General features: G+C 46.9%; 1 protein-coding gene across 1 annotated transcript in view; it reads left to right on the top strand.

Annotated features, from left to right (window-relative positions):
- Positions 1 to 19,494, top strand: part of MYRIP (myosin VIIA and Rab interacting protein) — a 390,058-nt gene that overhangs the window by 273,424 nt on the left and 97,140 nt on the right. The gene's annotated exons all lie outside the window — the stretch shown is intronic.

Raw genomic sequence — 19,494 nt, forward strand, 5'->3', positions numbered from 1 at the left:
GATATAAGTGTGTTCTACAGTTCAAATACAGAAGCTTTTATATGACTATAAAGGTGACTGAATTTATCTGTTTCACTTCATGAGAGATTGAAAGGATGTGATCTTTTAATGTTAGATATAAAAGTGACAAAAATTAAAAAGAATGTATAGCTGAGGAATTTTCAAAGTCTCTAATTTTTAAATGTGATAATTGCTGTAAGAGTTTTGTTGTATAGGTTTAATTTTTGTAGCTTTGCATATTCATATTTTCATTTCAGAAATCTGGTTAGTGTGATACATTCACAGTCAATTTCAGTTTGCTTATAGGGATAGTTTATCACGCGTTAGTCTAGTTGTAGAACTACTACTACTAGTTTTGTTCTAGAACTACCAAAAGGTTGTCACTTAATGGTGGTAAATTTGGGGCCTAAACTTTCCAAAATACCCCTAAAATTGACATTTTTGGTAGACATCCTACAAACGCAGGAATGGAAAAAGGAGTATGGGAAGCAACAAAACAGGCTAATTGATCGGTGTGGTATGTCCCTCCATTCTGTGGTTTGCATTATTTTGTTTGGGTAAAGATATGCATGTGTCCAATGTCAAGTTCATTTATTCATCTCAGCATGGAGAAGTAACATGAATCAGCCTTGTGAAGACGTGTGTTTTTAGAAGTGGATGGGGTTACTTGTCAACTAGAGTGGAGAAAAGAGAAGCCAAAACCTTATGGTGAGTGGAAATTAAATCAGAACTTGTGATTTACTTAGCCTGGCAAGCTAGTTGCTCATAGGTGCGAAAGCTTAACAGGCTGATAGTTTTAATTGTTTTGTTTCATTTTTTCTGTAAGTGGCCATTTTTGCCCCTGAGGGAAGACTGGTATTTCTGCTGGCTAGAGTCAACATTCAGTCTGCTGTTGTTGTTGCAGAAATATGCATTGTATTCCCTGTAGTAAAAACTGGAGCTAAAAATGTAGGTCTCTTATCTGGCTGGTTTTCACGGTTTTTGTCACATATATTTCATATATTTTAGACTCGATTCCCTGAAGTACAGGAGTCTATGTAATTGTCAGTAAATGGAAGGTATGAAACAGTGGCAGAGTATTGCAGGACCCCTTTACTTTCAAAAAAATCTCATTTTCCAGACTCTCGGGAATATGTGGGTATGAGACCCTGGTGGCCTTTGTCATCACTGCATTACTCCAGTGTATACTAGAGTGACATGGTGATGAATGGAGCCCTGTAGCTGTCTAGAGGGTTACATATGGTGTACAGCAGTGAGAGAGGATATTTAATTATGTAACAAAGTAGTTCTACACAGGCAGTTGTCATTGCTAACCTGGCTTTCTTGCGAGGCAGTAATTTGTATTTTCTGTTATGTCTTCGGTCAACTCTCAATGAATGAACATCAGTTATTGTAAAACATGAGTAGTTTTTTCAGGTTAGTAGAAGTGGGAAAAGAATATTCACCAATGATCGTAGTTGCTGGCGCAGTAGCAAATGTACTTGCTGCTAACCAGGAAATACAGGTAATGTCCAGGTTGAAAATGAACTGGGGACTTTCAGTGTATCTCCTCCCGTGTGTTCCCACTGATCCCTTCACATACATGCAATCCGTATATCGTAACTTCTCAAGGGAGTGCTGGAGTTAACTGCAAAAAGAGACAAACTAAACATTTACATATGGCAGGTTGATTCCTAAATAAAGAACAGTTCTCCTTCGAGTGTCCCCGTGGGTGCTCCACGTTAGGTTACATTAGGTGTCGGGCTCGCCCCGGCGCCGCAGGTCAGATCTTTCAAGCAGTTTCTGCCAGACCGCGCATGCACCGGTGCGCGCCGCTCCCTTGCGCGCTCCCGGCCACGTGCACGATCCGGTCCCCGCCAGTTCCTCTTTAACCGCCATCGGCTGCAGATGGAATCCGCTCAGGCTACGGCCAGAGTTAGCGTATTTAATGTTTTTAATTGTTTTAAAGTTTCTTCAGTCTTAGATTTAAGTTAGTCGGCTGTTGTTTTCAAAAAAAAAAACAAAGAAAGGAAAGGAATTCAAAGCTTCCAATCCTAGTAACAAGCGGAGCACCAGAGGCCAGGAGCCAAGGGCCATTAGCCCTCCTGCCACGGCAGGCTTTATCTGGGATGGGAACAAGCACAGAGAAGGTGCTAAGTACCCTATTAACAACTCAAAGACTCACCACAATGTCCTCTTCAGGATTCAAGAAGTGTGAGTCGTGCCACGATGCCAGCGTCTGATGGGCACAGTCAGTGCATAAGGTGCTTGGGGGAATCCCATGTCACTCAGAAATATTCCTTCTGTGCCAAGTTAACAGCCAGAGCAAGGAAGGACAGGGAAATGCAGCTGAAAATGCTGCTGTTCGACAAGGCCCTCCAGCCAGACGTGCCGGAGCGGCCGCAGCAGGAGGGACCCTCCGGGGCCCATAAAAGGAAAGCCGCGTCCCTAACCCCATCAGCGCAAAAACGGAGGAAAATCTCCCCAACCCGATCCCTGCCGGCAGCAACAGCGAGCGGGACGGGTGGAGCGCACAGCCCCCAGCTGCAGCTACAGCTGATCGGCGGCAGCGCGGAGACGCACGTGGCAGAGGTTCAGCCTCCGATGATCAAACAGCCGCCCCGCACCGAGGGCAGGGCAGCGGCCAAGCAAGCGCCAGAACCGGCGGCACCGCAAACAGCGGCACCGACCCCCGGGGAACCGGCGGCGCAGAGCGCACAGGCACGCGGCCTGCAGGCACCGGGGGAAACCGTCCACACGGCACCGCTGAGGAGCGTGCCGAGTGCGTTGCAGACTACGGTGCCGAGATCCCCGACGCGTCAGGGGGCGGAGCCACCCCCACAGGGGAGGGGAAAGGCAGCACAGAAAACACGGCACCACAGTCCCTCTCCATAAAGGGCTGCAGAGCCGCTTTCTCTGAGCCCTCCGCTCGTGCTGCGGACTCCAACAAGAAGGCAGGGGTCACCCCTAGCCTATCCGGAGCCCCCATCTCCATTTCTACAGCCAGCCTCCCCATGGCTTGGACCACCTTCGCCCTTCTTGGGCTTCGAGCCACTTGAGTACTATCACAAATCGGTCTCTCCAGTGTCCCAGGTCTCCAGAAGATCTCGCTCCCCCAGACGTAGGGGGTATGCACCAAGGGAGTGGTCCAGGTCACCATCCCAGGAGCAGTGCCCGTGTTGCCATGGTCGCCCCTATCATGCTGGGCATAGACACCATAGGCATACTACCAGGGACAGATCCCCACAGACGGTTCCGTATCCCCGAGGGCAATCGCGAACGGGGACAGAGACTCAGATATCTCAGGGGGAGTTGGTTCTGGAACCCCGGGATTTTCCCTCGCAAGCTTCTAGCTAGCGGATGTACCACCGTCAACAGGACTCGGAGGGGTCCAGAGAGGCGTATCCTAGCGGTTCCTCGTTGTCCTCCCCAGATGAGGCTACGGGCCCGGGGGACGTCCATCCTCCGGACGATCTGAAACAGTTCCAAGAGCTGTTTAAAAGGGTGGCCTTCACGCAAGGCATCCAGACAGCAGAGGTGCAAGAGAAGCACCATAAGCTCCTTAAAAATCTGAGACCTCCGGCCTCCTCTAAAATAGCCATACCGCTTGACGAAGCAATCTTGGAGTCCGCCACCACGATATGGCAGACCCCCGCGACTATTCCGCCTGTCCACAAGAGAGAGGACAAGAAATACTTCGTGCCGGCGAAGGGCATGGAGTTCCTATTCAGCCACCCGCAACCAAATTCTCTGGTGGTAGAATCGTCTCAACAGAGATCAAAAACGTCTCAGTTCAAAACAGGGGGAACGGACAAAGATGCCAAGAAACTAGAGCTGTTCGGCAGAAAGGTCTACTCCTCCTCCACCCTACTGTTGAGAATGGCGAATTACGCAGCGCATCTAGCGAACCACAATTTCGACAACTACTCTAGCTTAACCTCCCTCATGGACTCGCTTCCAGAGGACAAGAACCGGTGCTCAAGGCTATCGTGCAAGAAGGCTACGCGGCCTCAAGGACGGGAGTTCAGATCACCCTAGTCGTAGCGGATACAGCAGCACGCTCAACAGCTACGGCAGTGGTCATGAGCAGGGAGTCCTGGCTCCAGACATCGGGTATCCCGAGAGATATGCAGGTGAAGACCGTTGATCTCCCCTTTGACACGCAGAAGCTGTTTGCAGTATCAACCACAGCGTCCCCAGTACCACAGGGGCTACAAGCAAGGGCGACATCAACAGCACCAACAGTACAGAACTCCCAGGCGACGTTCTCAACAGAGCCATGCGTCCTCAGGGCAGGGCCAAAGGCCACAAGTTTGACACACAGATCGAGGGCTGCACTATCACTACCATCGCGCAATGTCATCCGAAGCTACTGTTCCACCATCACCTCTGACCACTCTATGACCAGTGGCAAAAGATCACCACAGATAAATGCATACTGGAGATCATGGCCACGGGTTACGCGATTCCCTTCCAGTCGCTCCCACCGCCACGACCTCCACCCAAACCCCACCTAAAGGACGCCTCCCATGAAGCGAGACTCAAGCAGGAGGTAGGCCATCTTATGCTTATAGGGGCAGTGGAAAGAGTGCCGGAGCAACTCCGAGGGAAAGGGTTCTACTCAAGATACTTCCTCACAGAGAAAAAGACAGGAGGCTGGAGGCCCAGCCTAGATCTTCGAGGCCTCAACCGGTACTTGGGCAAGCAACGCTTTCGGATGATCACAGTCACCTTTATACTTATGGCACTGGACGATGGAGATTGGTTCGCAGCCCTCGACTTACAAGACGCGTATTTCCACATAACTATTCACCCGGCTCACAGGCGTTTTCTCCGGGTTATGGTAGGCAAAGACCATTTTCAGTACAAGGTTCTGCCGTTCGGCCTCTCCTTGGCCCCCAGAGTCTTCACCAAGACCTTGGCAGTGGTGTCAGCCTACCTGCACAGACAGGGGGTGTTTATATTCCCATATCTGAAAAAAAAAAAAAAAAAAAAAAATGACTGCCTACTGAAAGGGGCCTCGAAGGAGGAGGTACTTCGCATGATACGCGTCACAGCAGACACGTTCTCTTCGCTGGGCCTGGTCATCAATCTGGCAAAGTCAAAGATAGACCCCGCACAGGACATAGAGTTCATAGGGGCACGTATAAATTCCATCACAGCAAGGGTTTATCTACCAGATGCCCGCTTTCGCGCCATTGGTTCCCTTGTGCAAGTCATCACCTTCAGCCCTACGGTGCCGGTTCTGACGTGCTTACAGCTGCTGGGCCACATGGCAGCAGCAACGTTTGTGGTACAGAATGCCCGATTGCATAGGCGCAGCATGCAGCACTGGCTGGCGAGCGTCTACAAACCGGGAGCACACATTATCCACAGGGTGGTGTCGCCCACGACAGAGGTGCGCAGATCCCTGCAATGGTGGGTGAACCCCAAGAACATGCTGACAGGGGGTGCCCTTTCACCAACCACAAATGTCGGTTTTTCTCACTTCCGACGCCTCCCACACAGGGTGGGGAGCACACATGGGCGAAAAGGTGATGCAAAGACTGTGGTCCTCCACGGAACAGTCACTGCACATAAATACACTGGAGCACAGAGCAGTGTTCAACGCCTGCAGACACTTTAGAGACCATATACAAGGCAAGTAGTCGGGATCAGTACAGACAATACCTCCACCACGTTTTATATAAATCGGCAAGGAGGAGCTCGGTCCCGTGCCTTATGTGCGGAAGCAGTCCGATTGTGGAACTGGTGCATCGCCAACAATATAACGTTGAAAGCCTCGTATTTACCAGGCGCTCACAATGTGAAGGCAGGCCAGCTGAGCAGGCGCTTCACACTCACACACGAGTGGCAGATCCGTTCCGATCTGCTACGACCGATTTTTCACGCATGGGGTTTTCCCCAGGTAGACCTGTTTTCCACTCAACACAACAAGAAGTGCCCACAATACGGCTCCAGGGCAGGACTGGGATGGGGGCCACTGGGGGACGCATTCGCGATCTCGTGGAGGGGCCCCCTGCTCTACGCCTTTACTCCCACAGTGCTTATCCACAAAGTCTTGCAGAAAGCCAGGAGAGAGAGAGCCCGAATGATCCTAGTAGTCCCAATGTGGGATCGACAGCAATGGTTCCCCTTACTCCTGTGCATGTCGGACCGTCCACTGATGCTCCTCCCGGTGGCGCCGGATCTGCTCACGCAGCCTAGGGGTCCATAGTGCATCCATACCCCGAGGCCTGCGACTGCAAGCATGGTTAATCCATGGCTCAGCTCCCTAGAGAGCACGCGTACGGAGGGAGTGCAACAAGTCCTAGAAAGTAGCAGGAGGACTTCCACCAGGAAGCCCTATAAGCAAAAATGGACTCGATTCACTGCATGGTGTTCTACCAAGCAATTAGCCCCCCTTGCTGCGCATATACCTGTAATACTAGAGTATTTACTGGACCTCAAGAGAGGCGGACTCTCCCTATCCTCGTTGAAGGGTCCACCTTGCTGCTATATCGGCTTTCAGACATGAAGAGGAAGGGCACACAGTGTTTGCCCATCCCATGGTTACCAGGTTCCTCAAAGGGCTGGTAAACCTCTACCCCCCTCGGAAACCGCTTCCACCTTTGTGGAGCTTGGACCTGGTGCTTAATACGCTAACGGGACCACCGTTTGAACCCTTAGCCACGGTTCCCTCCGTCTCCTTACGATAAAGACAACCTTCCTTCTTGCAATCATGTCAGCTTGCAGGGTGAGCAAGCTTGCGGCAGTCATGGCAACACCACCCTGCACAGTAATTTCCAAGGAGGCGGTAACCTTACAGCTGCATCCTGCCTTTGTTCCCAAAGTTTCTTCAGAGTTTCGTATGAACGAACCTATAGTTTTACCCTCGTTATCCAAAGCCTCATAACTCCAACAAAGAGGCGCGCCTATACCTCCTGGACGTGAGGAGGGCGCTGGCTTTCTATATAGACAGGACTAAGTCCTTCCGGAAAACGGATAGACTCCTGGTCTCTCTCACTCCCAAATCAAAAGGAGAAGGTCTCTCTTCGCAGAGAATCTCAAAGCACATCGTATCCTGCATAAAAATGTGCTACGAACTCAAAAAGACTCCTTTACTGGCCACGCCCAGGGCTCACTCCACTAGGGCGGTGGTGGCATCAACAGCCTTTTTCAAGGGCATTGCGCTAAAAGACATCTGCAGAGTGGCGACATGGTCATCCTATGACACCTTCGTCAAGCATTATGCCCTACACAGGGTATTCCAAGAGGATACCCGTCTCTCGACAGCGGTCCTCTCGGGGACAAGCTGCACATGATCCGATTACCCACCTCCTATTTTGGGTTACTGCTGGGTAGTCACCTAATGTGGAGCACCCACGGGGACACTCGAAGAAGAAAGAGAAGTTACTCACTGTAATAACGGTGGTTCTTCGAGATGTGTCCCCATGGGTGCTCCACCACCCGCCCATCTTCCCTGCTTCGGATCCCTGTTTAGTGTTTTGCAGGAGCATCCGAGGCGGTTGGTCAAGGAACTGGCGGGGATTGGATCGCGCACGTGGCCGGGAGCGTGCAAGGGAGCGGCGCGCACCTGCGCATGCACGGTCCGGCAGAAACTGCTTGGAAGATCTGACCTGCGGCGCCGGGGCGAGCCCGACACCTAACGTAACCTAACGTGGAGTACCCACGGGGACACATCTCGAAGAACCACCGTTACTACGGTGAGTAACTTGTCTCTCCTGTTCCTCCTGTGCTATTCTTACTCGTTTTATTCTCCTTATGGTCACCAGCACAGTGGAATTTTAAAACAGAAATTGGTACATAATAAATAAAACTTATTATTGCGATATGTAAGGTTGCTAGAAAATAAATTTTGGTGATATTTTACCTTATGTAGGGTAAGCTGTAGGATGAATAAACTGAACGAATTGGAGCACTCTGTATAGCAATAAAATTACTGGGCTAGGTTCATCCCTGTTAGAGAAAGGAGGTGCTAATTTTACATCCTTATGCAACTGAAGCCTAATTCTCCTCAGATGATAGGGTAAAACAGATGTTGTCTCTGCTGGGCGTAGCAGCTTTAGTTACAACTGAAGGCTCGATAGGAGTTCCGACGGTAGAATAAATACCTTCTCCAATTAGCCTGACTTGCTTTTGGGGCTTAGTAGGCCATTTGCAAGGCACCTGTTGGAGGAGACATTATATCCACTGTGTGCTGCCTTAGTCTGCCTCTTGGTACGCTTTCCTTCACTGAGCGCCCTGATGCCTGGTTTTCAGCACAATAAACCAAGGGTGGTTTTAGCCGACTGTAGCTGCACCAAAATGAAACTGAATAATTAGGGCTGTCAATAACACACGTTAACACCTATGATTAATACAGGGCAAAATTAACGCTTCTGTAAAAATTAACACTCAGGCGTTAACTGACAACCATAATTGAGACTGATCCAAGTTTAACCTCCCACATCTCCAGGCAGGTCTGTATGCTGTCCTTTGTGGCTTGGCCAAACTCCTCTCTGACTTTACCAGGAGCAGGATCATATGATGGGCAGCCTGGCCGGATCCTTTTTAATATTTGGGTATCTAGGTGGGTGGGGTGGCAGGGCTAGAACCCCGGGTCCTGGCTCCTGTCAGAAAGCCTGTTTAGCCTTGAAACTGACTAAATAGCCCAGCCAATCCGATATAGCAAAGAAATCTCCCTGGAGTGGGCTCAGCGGGTTTTAAGTTGGATCTTGTTCCTGTGAGGTTGCAGCCAGCCACTTGAGGGAAAGGTCTGGAAACGCTAAATGGTGGGGGTAGGCGAGTTTTCAGTTTGCAGTTTTGTACTGCAAAGGTTAACTCTACTCTGTGGGCAGATGGAACCATACCCTGTGGCCATGCTGGGAATTCTCTGGCTGGAGACTAAATATAAATGGAGCAGCTTGGCTCTCTCAGGGTTGACTGCAAGGAAGGAGGATGCCTCATGGTATACTTTCCTTGACTGAGGGTCCTGATGCCTGGTTTTCAGCGCCAGCCCAGGAACCCAGAAGCCCCAGATGGAGGAAGCCAGGGACACTGAGACTTCCGAGGAGGCCCAAGGAATGTCAGAGCTGCTGAGAGCTGCATTGACTAAGGAACCCAGAGACCCCGAAGCCACTGCATTAGGAACAGGGTAGGAAATACTTCAGGGGAACCAGTTATTGTGTCGTATGGGATCAGTGTGTTTTGGACAGATTTCCCACTGACCCAGTGGCGGGCATACTTGCCACTAAGAGGATCCTAAGTTTGGGATCCAGTGGAGCAGGGCATGCCCAATTCCTCCTTCGTGGCCAGCACCCTCTCCCCTTCCAGGTGGCAGCCCACTTTCCTGATCAGCTACTTGACCAACTAGCTCTACTGTGAAGAGGTCCATTGTACTGACTGCAGCCATTGTGCCATGCAGCCCTGAGAAGAGGTAGTTACACTGACTGTGGCCATTAGGCCATGAAGCCCTGCTGAACAGGGCAGCTCCATGGGCTCTGAAAGCTAGGCCAAACAGCCCTGATGGCAGCTCCATTTGACTTCTATCCGTAGGTCAAGCTATTCCAAGACAAAAGAGTAGCTGTGTAGACTCAGCTTCTGCGCTGGGATTACCCCCACCCTGCGCTAAGAAGGAACTGCCCACCTTGCATTGTGGCATCAACTTTTCAAAGATTATCTAGCCAACTGTTTGTCTTGAACGAGGAATGAGATCTGTCACCATTTGTACTGACCAAAGTTTTGTCTCTGTCTTTTCCTCTCCAGATCACATTCTTGGTTCATATAATTTTTTCTGATTATTAAGTCAACACAATTGGGTGGTCAGCAAAGGCAACAGGGCCACCTGTCAGTCTAGGTTACATGAAGAACACGATGTTCTACTTTGTCTTGCTACCTTCTCCTTCCAGTTCAAAGTTTTGAGAACAAAGCTCTAGAGAGGATACATTGCATTTCACTGTTTACCCAGTTTCAGCCTGGTTTCTCTGTTTGTCCTTGTTTGGTTGTTTAAGCTTCAGACTCCCATTCATACACAATGCCTGACGGTTCCCACTGTTCCTTCCTATACACGCTCGGGTGGTAACTGTGATACGTCAGATACGCTTGCTGTTGGCGAATGTTGAAGAATTATTAAATGGTGACCAATAGGTGCCCATAAGGGGCTTTTCCTAGCTTCTTAATTCAGTGTCAGGCTACTTTAAAACATGGTATAGATCAGTAATTCAAAAACCTTTATTGCAATACATAAACAATGTATTTGGTAGCAATTTAACTTGGTTTTTACTGAACTTAATTCATTCTGTTATCAACGTTTGGAAAAATGTTGCTGAATGTCTGACTGTTTTCAAGCCAAATTAAAGTGCTGAAATCCCTTCAGGTGTATGACAATTTTTATATTACTTTCATTACTATAATAGGTTGGCCCTGGTGTCTTTTATTGTTTCCAGTCTTGTGAATTAAGAGGCTAGGCATAAATGTGTAACAGAGTTATAAACTCCTGAAAAATTGGTTTTATAATGGAAACACTGATAACATCCTATAATTATCTCAGCATTGGCAGGTGCTGTGGCAGTGATTTTATAGAAATAAAGTCTTTAATTTAGAATTTGGGCTATAATGGAAACAAATGTTATGTACATTCTCTGTCATATGAGACCCCAAATGTTTCTTGAAAGTGTATTACTACCTAATTATTACTAAGTAAGTAGCATCTGTACAGCCAACTTTCTGAACTCCATTTGTATTTGTGAAACCTCACAGGAGTCAGAGAGGTTACAGTGGTGTAACTGAGGGCATGATTTAAACCCCTGGTGTGATTTCCACTAGGAAATCAAAAATTCTGGGAAGGTGCCATGCCAGGTGAGAGGAGAGGGCCCTAACAGTATTAGTAAAGTGGAAAAAGCCAAGTCATTCTTCTGTGTGGATCCAAGGGTCAGTGCACTTAAGATTCCACAAAAGGATGACATAAAATATACATTAAAATGATTTAACTTGAGTTAAATGCACCAGGCCAGATGAGGGGATTTTCAGGCATAAATAATGGCAAGTACAGTAGAAGTTCAGACTTAGGAGTCTGGGCAAAGGATGAGGCTGTGACCTGGAGCAGGAGATTGGGGTGCACAGTCCAGGAGGAGGGGTCTGTGGGCAGGAAAGGATTCTGACCAGGGCAAAGTGTGCAGGAGGACATGCTGAGGAGTTGGGTGTGACCTGGAGCAGGGAGTGGGAGGCAGCAGGGGGGTGCGCATGAGGGAGGTGGTGTGGTTGCAGGAGGGGATTCTCACCTGGTGGATGGGTTTAGGAGGGCATGCGGGGTCTGGGAGGGAGTTGTGATTTGGGGCAATTTTTGGCTAGTGGCAGTGGCGAGGATTGTGCTGGGGATGGGAGTAGACTGCAAGATCTCCCCCCACCCCCTGCAAGTGGTGCACAGCACCTGTAGGCACAGAGCCCCAGCAGCTGGCCGCTTGGAGTGGCCTGGGGCTGCAGCAGGCAGGGAGCCTGCCTTAGTGTCTCAGCAAGCTGTGGGCTGAATCAAATCTTGGTGGGCCAGATGTACCCTGTGGGCAGTATTTTGCTTGCCCTTGGCATAGTGTATAGAGAGAGATAATAATGTATCTGTTGTAAATCCACTGACTTGAGTGCAGTTACACCAGGTAAAACTGGCCTAGCAGATGTATTTTTGGTACTACTGCAAAGCTATCTAAGGGCTTACATTGTTCCAGAAATCCTCTGCATCATACAGGTAGGTAGTCATTTGTTGTTCCTGCATGCTAGGTTAACAAAAAGTAAAATGAAGGGAGAAGTTTAAGGCTAATCCAAAAAGCGTGACGTGGCAAGTAATTTATGGGTCCCCTCCCCCGGCCCTAACCACAGTTTGCTAGCACACCCGATTCCTGCTACACGCCCTGTTGTTCTAGCTGGGAGCACTTGTGCAGCTTTTATACCTCTTGCTGTCTCACACCTGTGCCCTCTCTGCAGTGGGAAGAGTTCTGCTGGTTGTGGAAGGTAAAAAGACACTTTCTGAGAAATGGCCTGAGACCAGCGTTCCCTGAAAACGGAACACTTGGGCACTCACCCAGGACAGGAGCAAATGATTAGCACAGTGCCCACAGTGTCCCCATCTGGCAGCACATTTTTGATTGGTGGTGCACAGCTGCACATGCCTTGGTAAACACAACAAAATTTATTCTGCACATGGGTGGAAGAAATTAGCGGAAATACTGCCTATGACCTGTAAACTCCTTTAACTTCGATCCAAGCTGTTGGGCCTGTTTGTTCTCTCCATAATTCCTCAGCCTTTAACATGCAGGATTAAGATCTAGTGGGTCCAGGAATCATGTGGCATGGGTGGGCATTTTGGAGAGCAGGAGGGCTGGGGATGATGGTCTGTGTGGCTGAGGGCCTGGGGGAGCAGCTGGAGCCAGCCAGGGGAGGTTGGAGGTGGGGTGTGAATCTGGGTTGGAGTAGGGGCTGCAGGGCCAGTGAGCATGTGCGGGAGGCAGTAGGGGCCCGGGCACCAGTGTTCAGGTTCTCCCAGCACACCATTTTGTCTAAGACTAGCTTTGTGGGAGGCATCGTGGAGTGGGGGTGGGGGTTGGAATTTATTTCTAAACTATCAAACCTTAATAACAGGATCAACTGGTGTCTGATTGAGAATTGTTCTCCCAAGACTTAAACTTTCTGGCTACATCTACACTAGAGAGTTTTGTCCGCAAAACTGGGGTTTTGTCAACAAAACTCACGGAACATCTACACACAAAATGCATTTCGTTGACAGAAACTGTTGACAAAAAGCTGTGCAGGTACTCTGGGGGCCCCTTTGTCGACAGAGCAGGTCAAAAGATTGGTCTGCTTTTACGTGTGGATGCGATATGTCAACGGAAATTTTGTCAGCACATCTCTCCCGACATTAACTTCCGTAGACAGATGCTTCTATCTGGCTATGTCTACACTAGAAGCATTTCTGTACAGAAGTTACTGTTGGAAGAGAAGTTCTGACAAAAATTCTGTTGACATATTGCATCTACACAAAAAAGTGGATCAATCTTTTGATCTTCTCTGTTGACAAAAGTGCCCCCAGAGTGCCTGCACAGCTTTTTTGTCAACAATTTCTGTCAACAAAATGCGTTTTGTGTGTAGGTACTCCACGAGTTTTGTTGATAAAGCCCCAGTTTTGTCTACAACACTGTCTTGTGTAGACGTAGCCTCTCTCTTTCTCTGTGTGTGTGGGGGGGGGGGGGGCAGGGTGGGGAGGGCGTGGCATTTGCCAGTGTGTTCATTAGGCCTTGGAATTTTATTACACTTTTTACTAGTTTCCCTGCAAAGTTGGTTCAAGGACAGTCTGTGTTCAAACTGATATGATTTAATAGTGTTCTCATTATTAGCTTTGCACAGTGGCAAAAAGGTAATTAAGTTTGCAAGTTTTCTATGCAAAGCAAGCTAATTCACCAATGCTAAGTACAGCAGTAACTGCACCTCTATTGGCGTTCACAATTCTGTGTACAGCAGTAATGAGCATTAACAATGATACTGCTGAGGTTTAGGGTTGCGTTGGAATTGTATTTCAGGCATTTGATTCTGAGGTAGCAGTGAGCATACACCAAAGAAGCAAATGACTGAATGCGTAAGAATTTCAGTGAGGGCTTTCTTTTAAAGATTTTCTAGTGTGAGAGCCTGCAAAGTATACATTGGCCTTAATGTTAGCTAGCTATTAGGACAACTTTCTTAAGATTTTTAATGTACATGCCAAGCATATAATCACAATTTTCTTGACATGCATATCTCTTTTATAACAATCTCTATCTGCTGTTACATAGGCTACGTCTACATTAGCCCAAAACTTTGAAATGGCCATTTGCATGGCCATTTCAGAGTTTACTAATGAAGCTCTGAAATACCTATTCAGCGCCTCATTAGAATGCCGGCAGCCGCAGCATTTCGAAATTGACGCAGCTCATCCAGATGGGGCTCCTTTTCGAAAGGACCCCAGCAACTTCAAAATCCCCTTATTCCTATCTGCTGTTCGGAATAAGGGGATTTTGAAGATGCTGGGGTCCTTTTGAAAAGTAGCCCCGTCTGGACGAGCCGTGCGATGGCGAGCTGTGGCAATTTCAAAGTGTTACGGCTGCCGGCATTCTAATGAGGCACTGAATATGTATTTCAGCGCTTCATTAGTAAACTTCAAAATGGCCATTTGCATGGCCATTTCCAAGTTTTGGGCTAGTGTAGACACAGCCATAGTGTTGTAAAACATGACATCAAAAGTCGCACTAGAAGTCAAAACTCCTTTGCCACGTGATCCTGTTGCATGCCACCATAACCTTTTAATTGTGCACCCTCGCTGTCAGCAGTTACTGGACGTCACCATCCCTAGGGAATAGTTGTTCACATCACAATCCTGAAGCACTTGCAGTAGTTCCTTCGCAGGAGAGAGCCTGGAATGGAGTAGATGGGTGTTGCTGGCCAGGACTGCGGGGTGCTCACAAACCTGTGAGGTAGCAATCGTAGGACCTGTTCACAGTATGCCCAAATTTATCGATTGCTGTGAGTCTGATTTTTTTCAAGTGCATGAGAGAATGTGACACTAATAAAATAACAATCTCTCATACGCTGTCAAGCATTTCTTTATTGAACAGAAGTTGAATAATAACTTTTCACATTTGTAGTAATACTGGTTTCAAACCCACATGTTGTTTCCATTAAAAAAATCTTTGAAATGTGATTCACCCTCCTAATGATTTTATGTAACATAAATAATGGCCTAGGATTTTAGAGCTGTTTACATATTCTGACACAGCTGACTTTGTACCACAGCAATACAAATAACTTCAACCAGGGCTGCTTTTTTAAGTGTCTGACTAATAGTCTTTACGTATGAATTTTTATTTCATGGAGCAAACTTGCACACACCATAATATAGATAAGAGGCTGAAAGTGCTTCAGAATAAGATTTGGTAGTTGCTGTGATATAGTTTTTCATAATTCTAGACACATAGAAAAGTGGTCTTTGCAGTATGTAGAAGAGTCATGGCTTTAAAATACAGGCCAACATTAAAGGATTTTCAGTTGAGCTGAAAGTGTCCATATTTCTTTTGCAAATAAGCCTTTTATTTCGGTATCCATAGGGACGGCTATTCACTTCTCTAAATCTTTTCTCCACAGTAGGAACCAGCAGGGACATGGTGACTTATCTGAATGCTAAGAAGGCTGAAAAGCTTTAGAAGCGTCAGTGCAATTTGTTATCAAATGCATGCAGAATAGAAGCATAGGTTTGGAGATGTTATGGCTCCTATCACAGAGGAGAGATCATAAGGTTTCTTTCAAATTTTCTGCCCCTAGAACTGAGCAAATTTCAAAACCATTCCCAGTTTTAGCTCTTGAACCGGACATAATAGTGTAGGGAAGCAAGTATGAGAGTGCCTTCTTTTCATTTCTGTTTGTTCATTAGTTTGGTCAGGAAATTTTTGATTAAAGGTTTTTCATTGGAAATTGGAGTTAAACCAAAAGTTTTTGTACAAACATCAGTGTAAACTGTAGTTGGAAAGGGCTTCTTGGGTGTAATTTGGGGGACAGGTGAGAGCTCCATCCCAGAAGAGCTTGGTTGTCAAGGAACTCACCTGTGAAGTAGGAGACTCAAGGTCTAGTCTGTGATCTGGAACAGGCAGATCAGGGATTTGAACCAAGAACTTTAACTCAAATCTCCAACATCCTAGTCAAGTCTCCTGACTTCCAGTCTATTAGCTGTTGTGGAGTGGTGCTCTTTATGTCACTGTGACCTTTTATCAAAATTTCTTGAAAGATCTCAAGTTCATCCTGATGCAGAATGGGATTTTTTTTAATCAAAAAATGTTCACGAGAGAACCATTGTCCACCAAGTTCTATTTAAGACATCCGTCCATCTAACAATCTCATACACAGAAATGTAAAGCATTATGCTTACAATAAGCCTCTATCTGCAATTCTCTCAGCCCTACAACTCATGGTGTTAGCATGCACGAACTTTATACTTTCATAGAAGTGGTAATGAGACCTGATGGCATGGATTAGCAAGCACATGCCTCTAGTGCATAACCGGAACTTAATTAGGCTGGTGTTTAAAATGTACGTTAGAGCCACAGAGCCATCTAGGCTAGGTCTCTCAACATTGCCAACACTGCAGCAGATGCCCTGGTGATAATGATGCTAGGAGTTTTCATAAACCTTCCATAGTGTGGGACAACTTTGGAGAGAAAGAAAGCAGAACCACTGAAGTGCATTCTCATCCTGGCCAGTCAACAACTACAGGCAAGTTGCAATCGTGGTCAGCGGTACTAAAGGCTGTCGACAGATGTAAAAAAAATTGCACGGATGGCTGACTTCTGTTCATAGGTAAACCGTCATCTAGTGATATTAATTAATTTTCCATGCTACACTTCATTTGAAAGGTGCACTGAAAAAGGTCAAGGAAGTCATTCTGGATAGTATAAAAGTAATTTTGTCACAAAGTTTTCAATCTCTTTTTCCATAAAAGAAAGCTTTAGAAACAGAGTGGTGGTTGATAAGGTTGTCAGCTTGAAGGTATAGTTTCTTGTGCGTTTGTTGAATAGCTGCTCATTCAAGGTAAGAAGTTGACTGCTGTCATAAGCAAGAAGCAATGTCAGCTAACGGGCTTCCCACCCATGTTCCTCTCCCACACGAGTTTGATTTTACCCATCATGGAGGTCATGTACACATGTCATAGGTTGAAGGCCAAAGCTTCAAACTCTCCAGACCATTAATGAACAACTCCAAAAAGCAGCAAGAGAAGACCTAGTATTTTGCTCTTCTGACACAGTTCTAACCCAATGGAGGCAAACAGTCCAGCTTTCAGACTATTGGTCCATAAAGACGAACTCTTACAGCAGGAAGAAATGCTGAAAGCTGTTTCTGAGTAAAGATTGCTGAATTCATGGATTTACCAGGTTGCCCACTGCTAGGATCAGTTCTTCTGATGAGGGTTTGACAGACATCCTAAAATTGAACAGAATGCTTTCTTGGTGCCCACTGTGTAAGGATTCAAAGGACCTCTGTTTCACAATCAAACAGATTTGGGCACAGTGCCCACCACTGATGCTCCATATATGTCATCTGTTGTAGAGCATGTACATACCAAGGTGATCTGTAAGGGGTGTCATGTAGGCAACAGATTTTTGGACAGCTCTGTCAGGACATAAGTCAGTCATAATATTCTTATACACAAGTAGAGTATCAGTGTTAACACCAGCTCTCAGAAGCTGCGTCTACACGTGCACGCTACTTCGAAGTAGCGGCAGTAACTTCGAAATAGCGCCCGTCGCGGCTACACGTGTTGGGCGCTATTTCGAAGTTGAAATCGACGTTAGGCGGCGAGACGTCGAAGTCGCTAACCCCATGAGGGGATGGGAATAGCGCCCTACTTCGACGTTCAACATCGAAGTAGGGACGTGTAGACAATCCGCGTCCCGCAACATCGAAATAGCGGGGTCCTCCATGGCGGCCATCAGCTGGGGGGTTGAGAGATACTCTCTCTCCAGCCCTTGCAGGGCTCTGTGGTCACCGTGTGCAGCAGCCCTTAGCCCAGGGCTTCTGGCTGCTGCTGCTGCAGCTGGGGGTCCGTGCTGCATATACAGGGTCTGCAACTAGTTGTTGGCTCTGTGTATCTTGCACTGTTTAATGAAAGTGTGTCTGGGAGGGGCCCTTTAAGGAAGCGACTTGCTGTTGAGTCCGCCCCGTGACCCTGTCTGCAGCTGTGCCTGGCTCCCTTATTTCGATGTGTGCTACTTTGGCGTGTAGACGTTCCCTCGCAGCGCCTATTTTGATGTTGGGCTGAGCAACGTCGAAGTTGAACATCGACGTTGCCAGCCCTGGAGGACGTGTAGACGTTATTCATCGAAATAGGCTATTTCGATGTCGCTACTTCGAAATTAGCTATTTCGATGTAGCGTGCACGTGTAGATGTAGCCAGAGACTGCAGTTAGGCTTGTAGAATCATTGTGCTAGGCAGTGAGCAAATACATAGTAAGAGAAAACTGCTGCCTTGAATCTAGCAGAAGATGAGACATATAGAAAAAAGGACATGGATGTGCTACACATGTATTTTCTTTACTCGTAATTTGCAGTACTGCAACTAATGTAATTAATCAGTGGCTGGACTTGATGTGCAAGAATTCAGCGAACAAACTGTCAATTTTTTTCCACTCTGCATTAACAGGTTGTTGGTTTACACCACCAGATGTTTTTTCAGTGATGACATAAAAATGGACTTGTTTGGTGCTCTTCCATTTAGCAATAGAAATCTCCCTGAATGTTTCAGGCTGTTGGGAATGTTTAGTGACACTCCTGGATTGTATGGTCGGTTTGGTCATAGCATAGGACTTGTGGGGATAATTGACGAAAGGATATAACTGGCAAAACAATATAGTTAATACTGTCAAAGGAAAAGATAATTTCTTGTCAAATGATGTGAGTTACAGAAACGTTGTCATTTGCCTCATATATGCAAAGGAAACTCTGGTGCGCTGAATTAAATAGATTGCATGATTACATTCTTTTGAGATGACCACTTTATTTTAGTGTGTTTTATTGATACCACTTTATTTTAGTGTGGGTTGCTTTATTTAACCACTTTATTGTACTGTGGGTGCCTGAGAGGACTCCCAGAGAAATTACGCATGGTTAATACTGTAGAAGCTGACTAGAGTTGTGTCAGGAGTGAATTACCCCATTTGAATCAAGTAGTCAATTAAAACATTTCTGCTCTTGATTCCGTTTTTGAAAATCATGGCAGAGATCTCTGGGTGCCCAGCACTTCTGATAATCAGGCCAGCTACTTGAGTACCTAAGTTAATTTTAGAAGGCTCATTTGCGGCATCCATGTTTCAAAATCCTGGGTCTTAGAAAGCAGCAGATTGCCTCAATTACATATGAAATTCTAGAGTATGAACTCCTTGTCTTCTACTTTGTATGGGATTTTGCCCTACCATTTTAGTAACTGGAAAACATTATTATGTGGGGTGCAGGGGTGGGAAGGGAACTGTCACATTTATGTCCATACTATACGGTGTCACATCAGAATGTACCAGTCACTTGGCAACGTGTGATCTGATTTGATGTAAGTAGGTGTGGCGTAAAATGAAATAAACTAATGTGACAGTACACAACAGAGTAAGTCAGATCAATTTGTGAAAAAAGCACGTGGGTGTTGATTCAGAGGCACTGGTGCAAACACTGCTTTTCTTTCCTGGGGCAAGTCAGCTTTAAGTTACAGCTAGGGATTCACAGTGTCCTTTCTGCGCAATACCCACAATCACCCTCTGAGCAACCTTTCTGCTGCTGGCTCTGCATCATTTCTTAAACCTGTGACAGGGTTTCCAAGCAACAGTCCATTAGCTTTTGGTCCTATAATAAAATGTGATCATAAAGGGCCTGACAGTGGCTTGCATCATCTTCTCCATCTTTTGAGGGCTGATACAAAGCTCACCGAAGTCTCTAGGAGTCTTTCCACTCAATGGACTTGGGAACAATCTACTCAAAGAGGGGGTG

This window comes from Carettochelys insculpta, chromosome 2 (assembly GCF_033958435.1).
Source record: "Carettochelys insculpta isolate YL-2023 chromosome 2, ASM3395843v1, whole genome shotgun sequence".
NCBI lineage: Eukaryota > Metazoa > Chordata > Testudines > Carettochelyidae > Carettochelys > Carettochelys insculpta.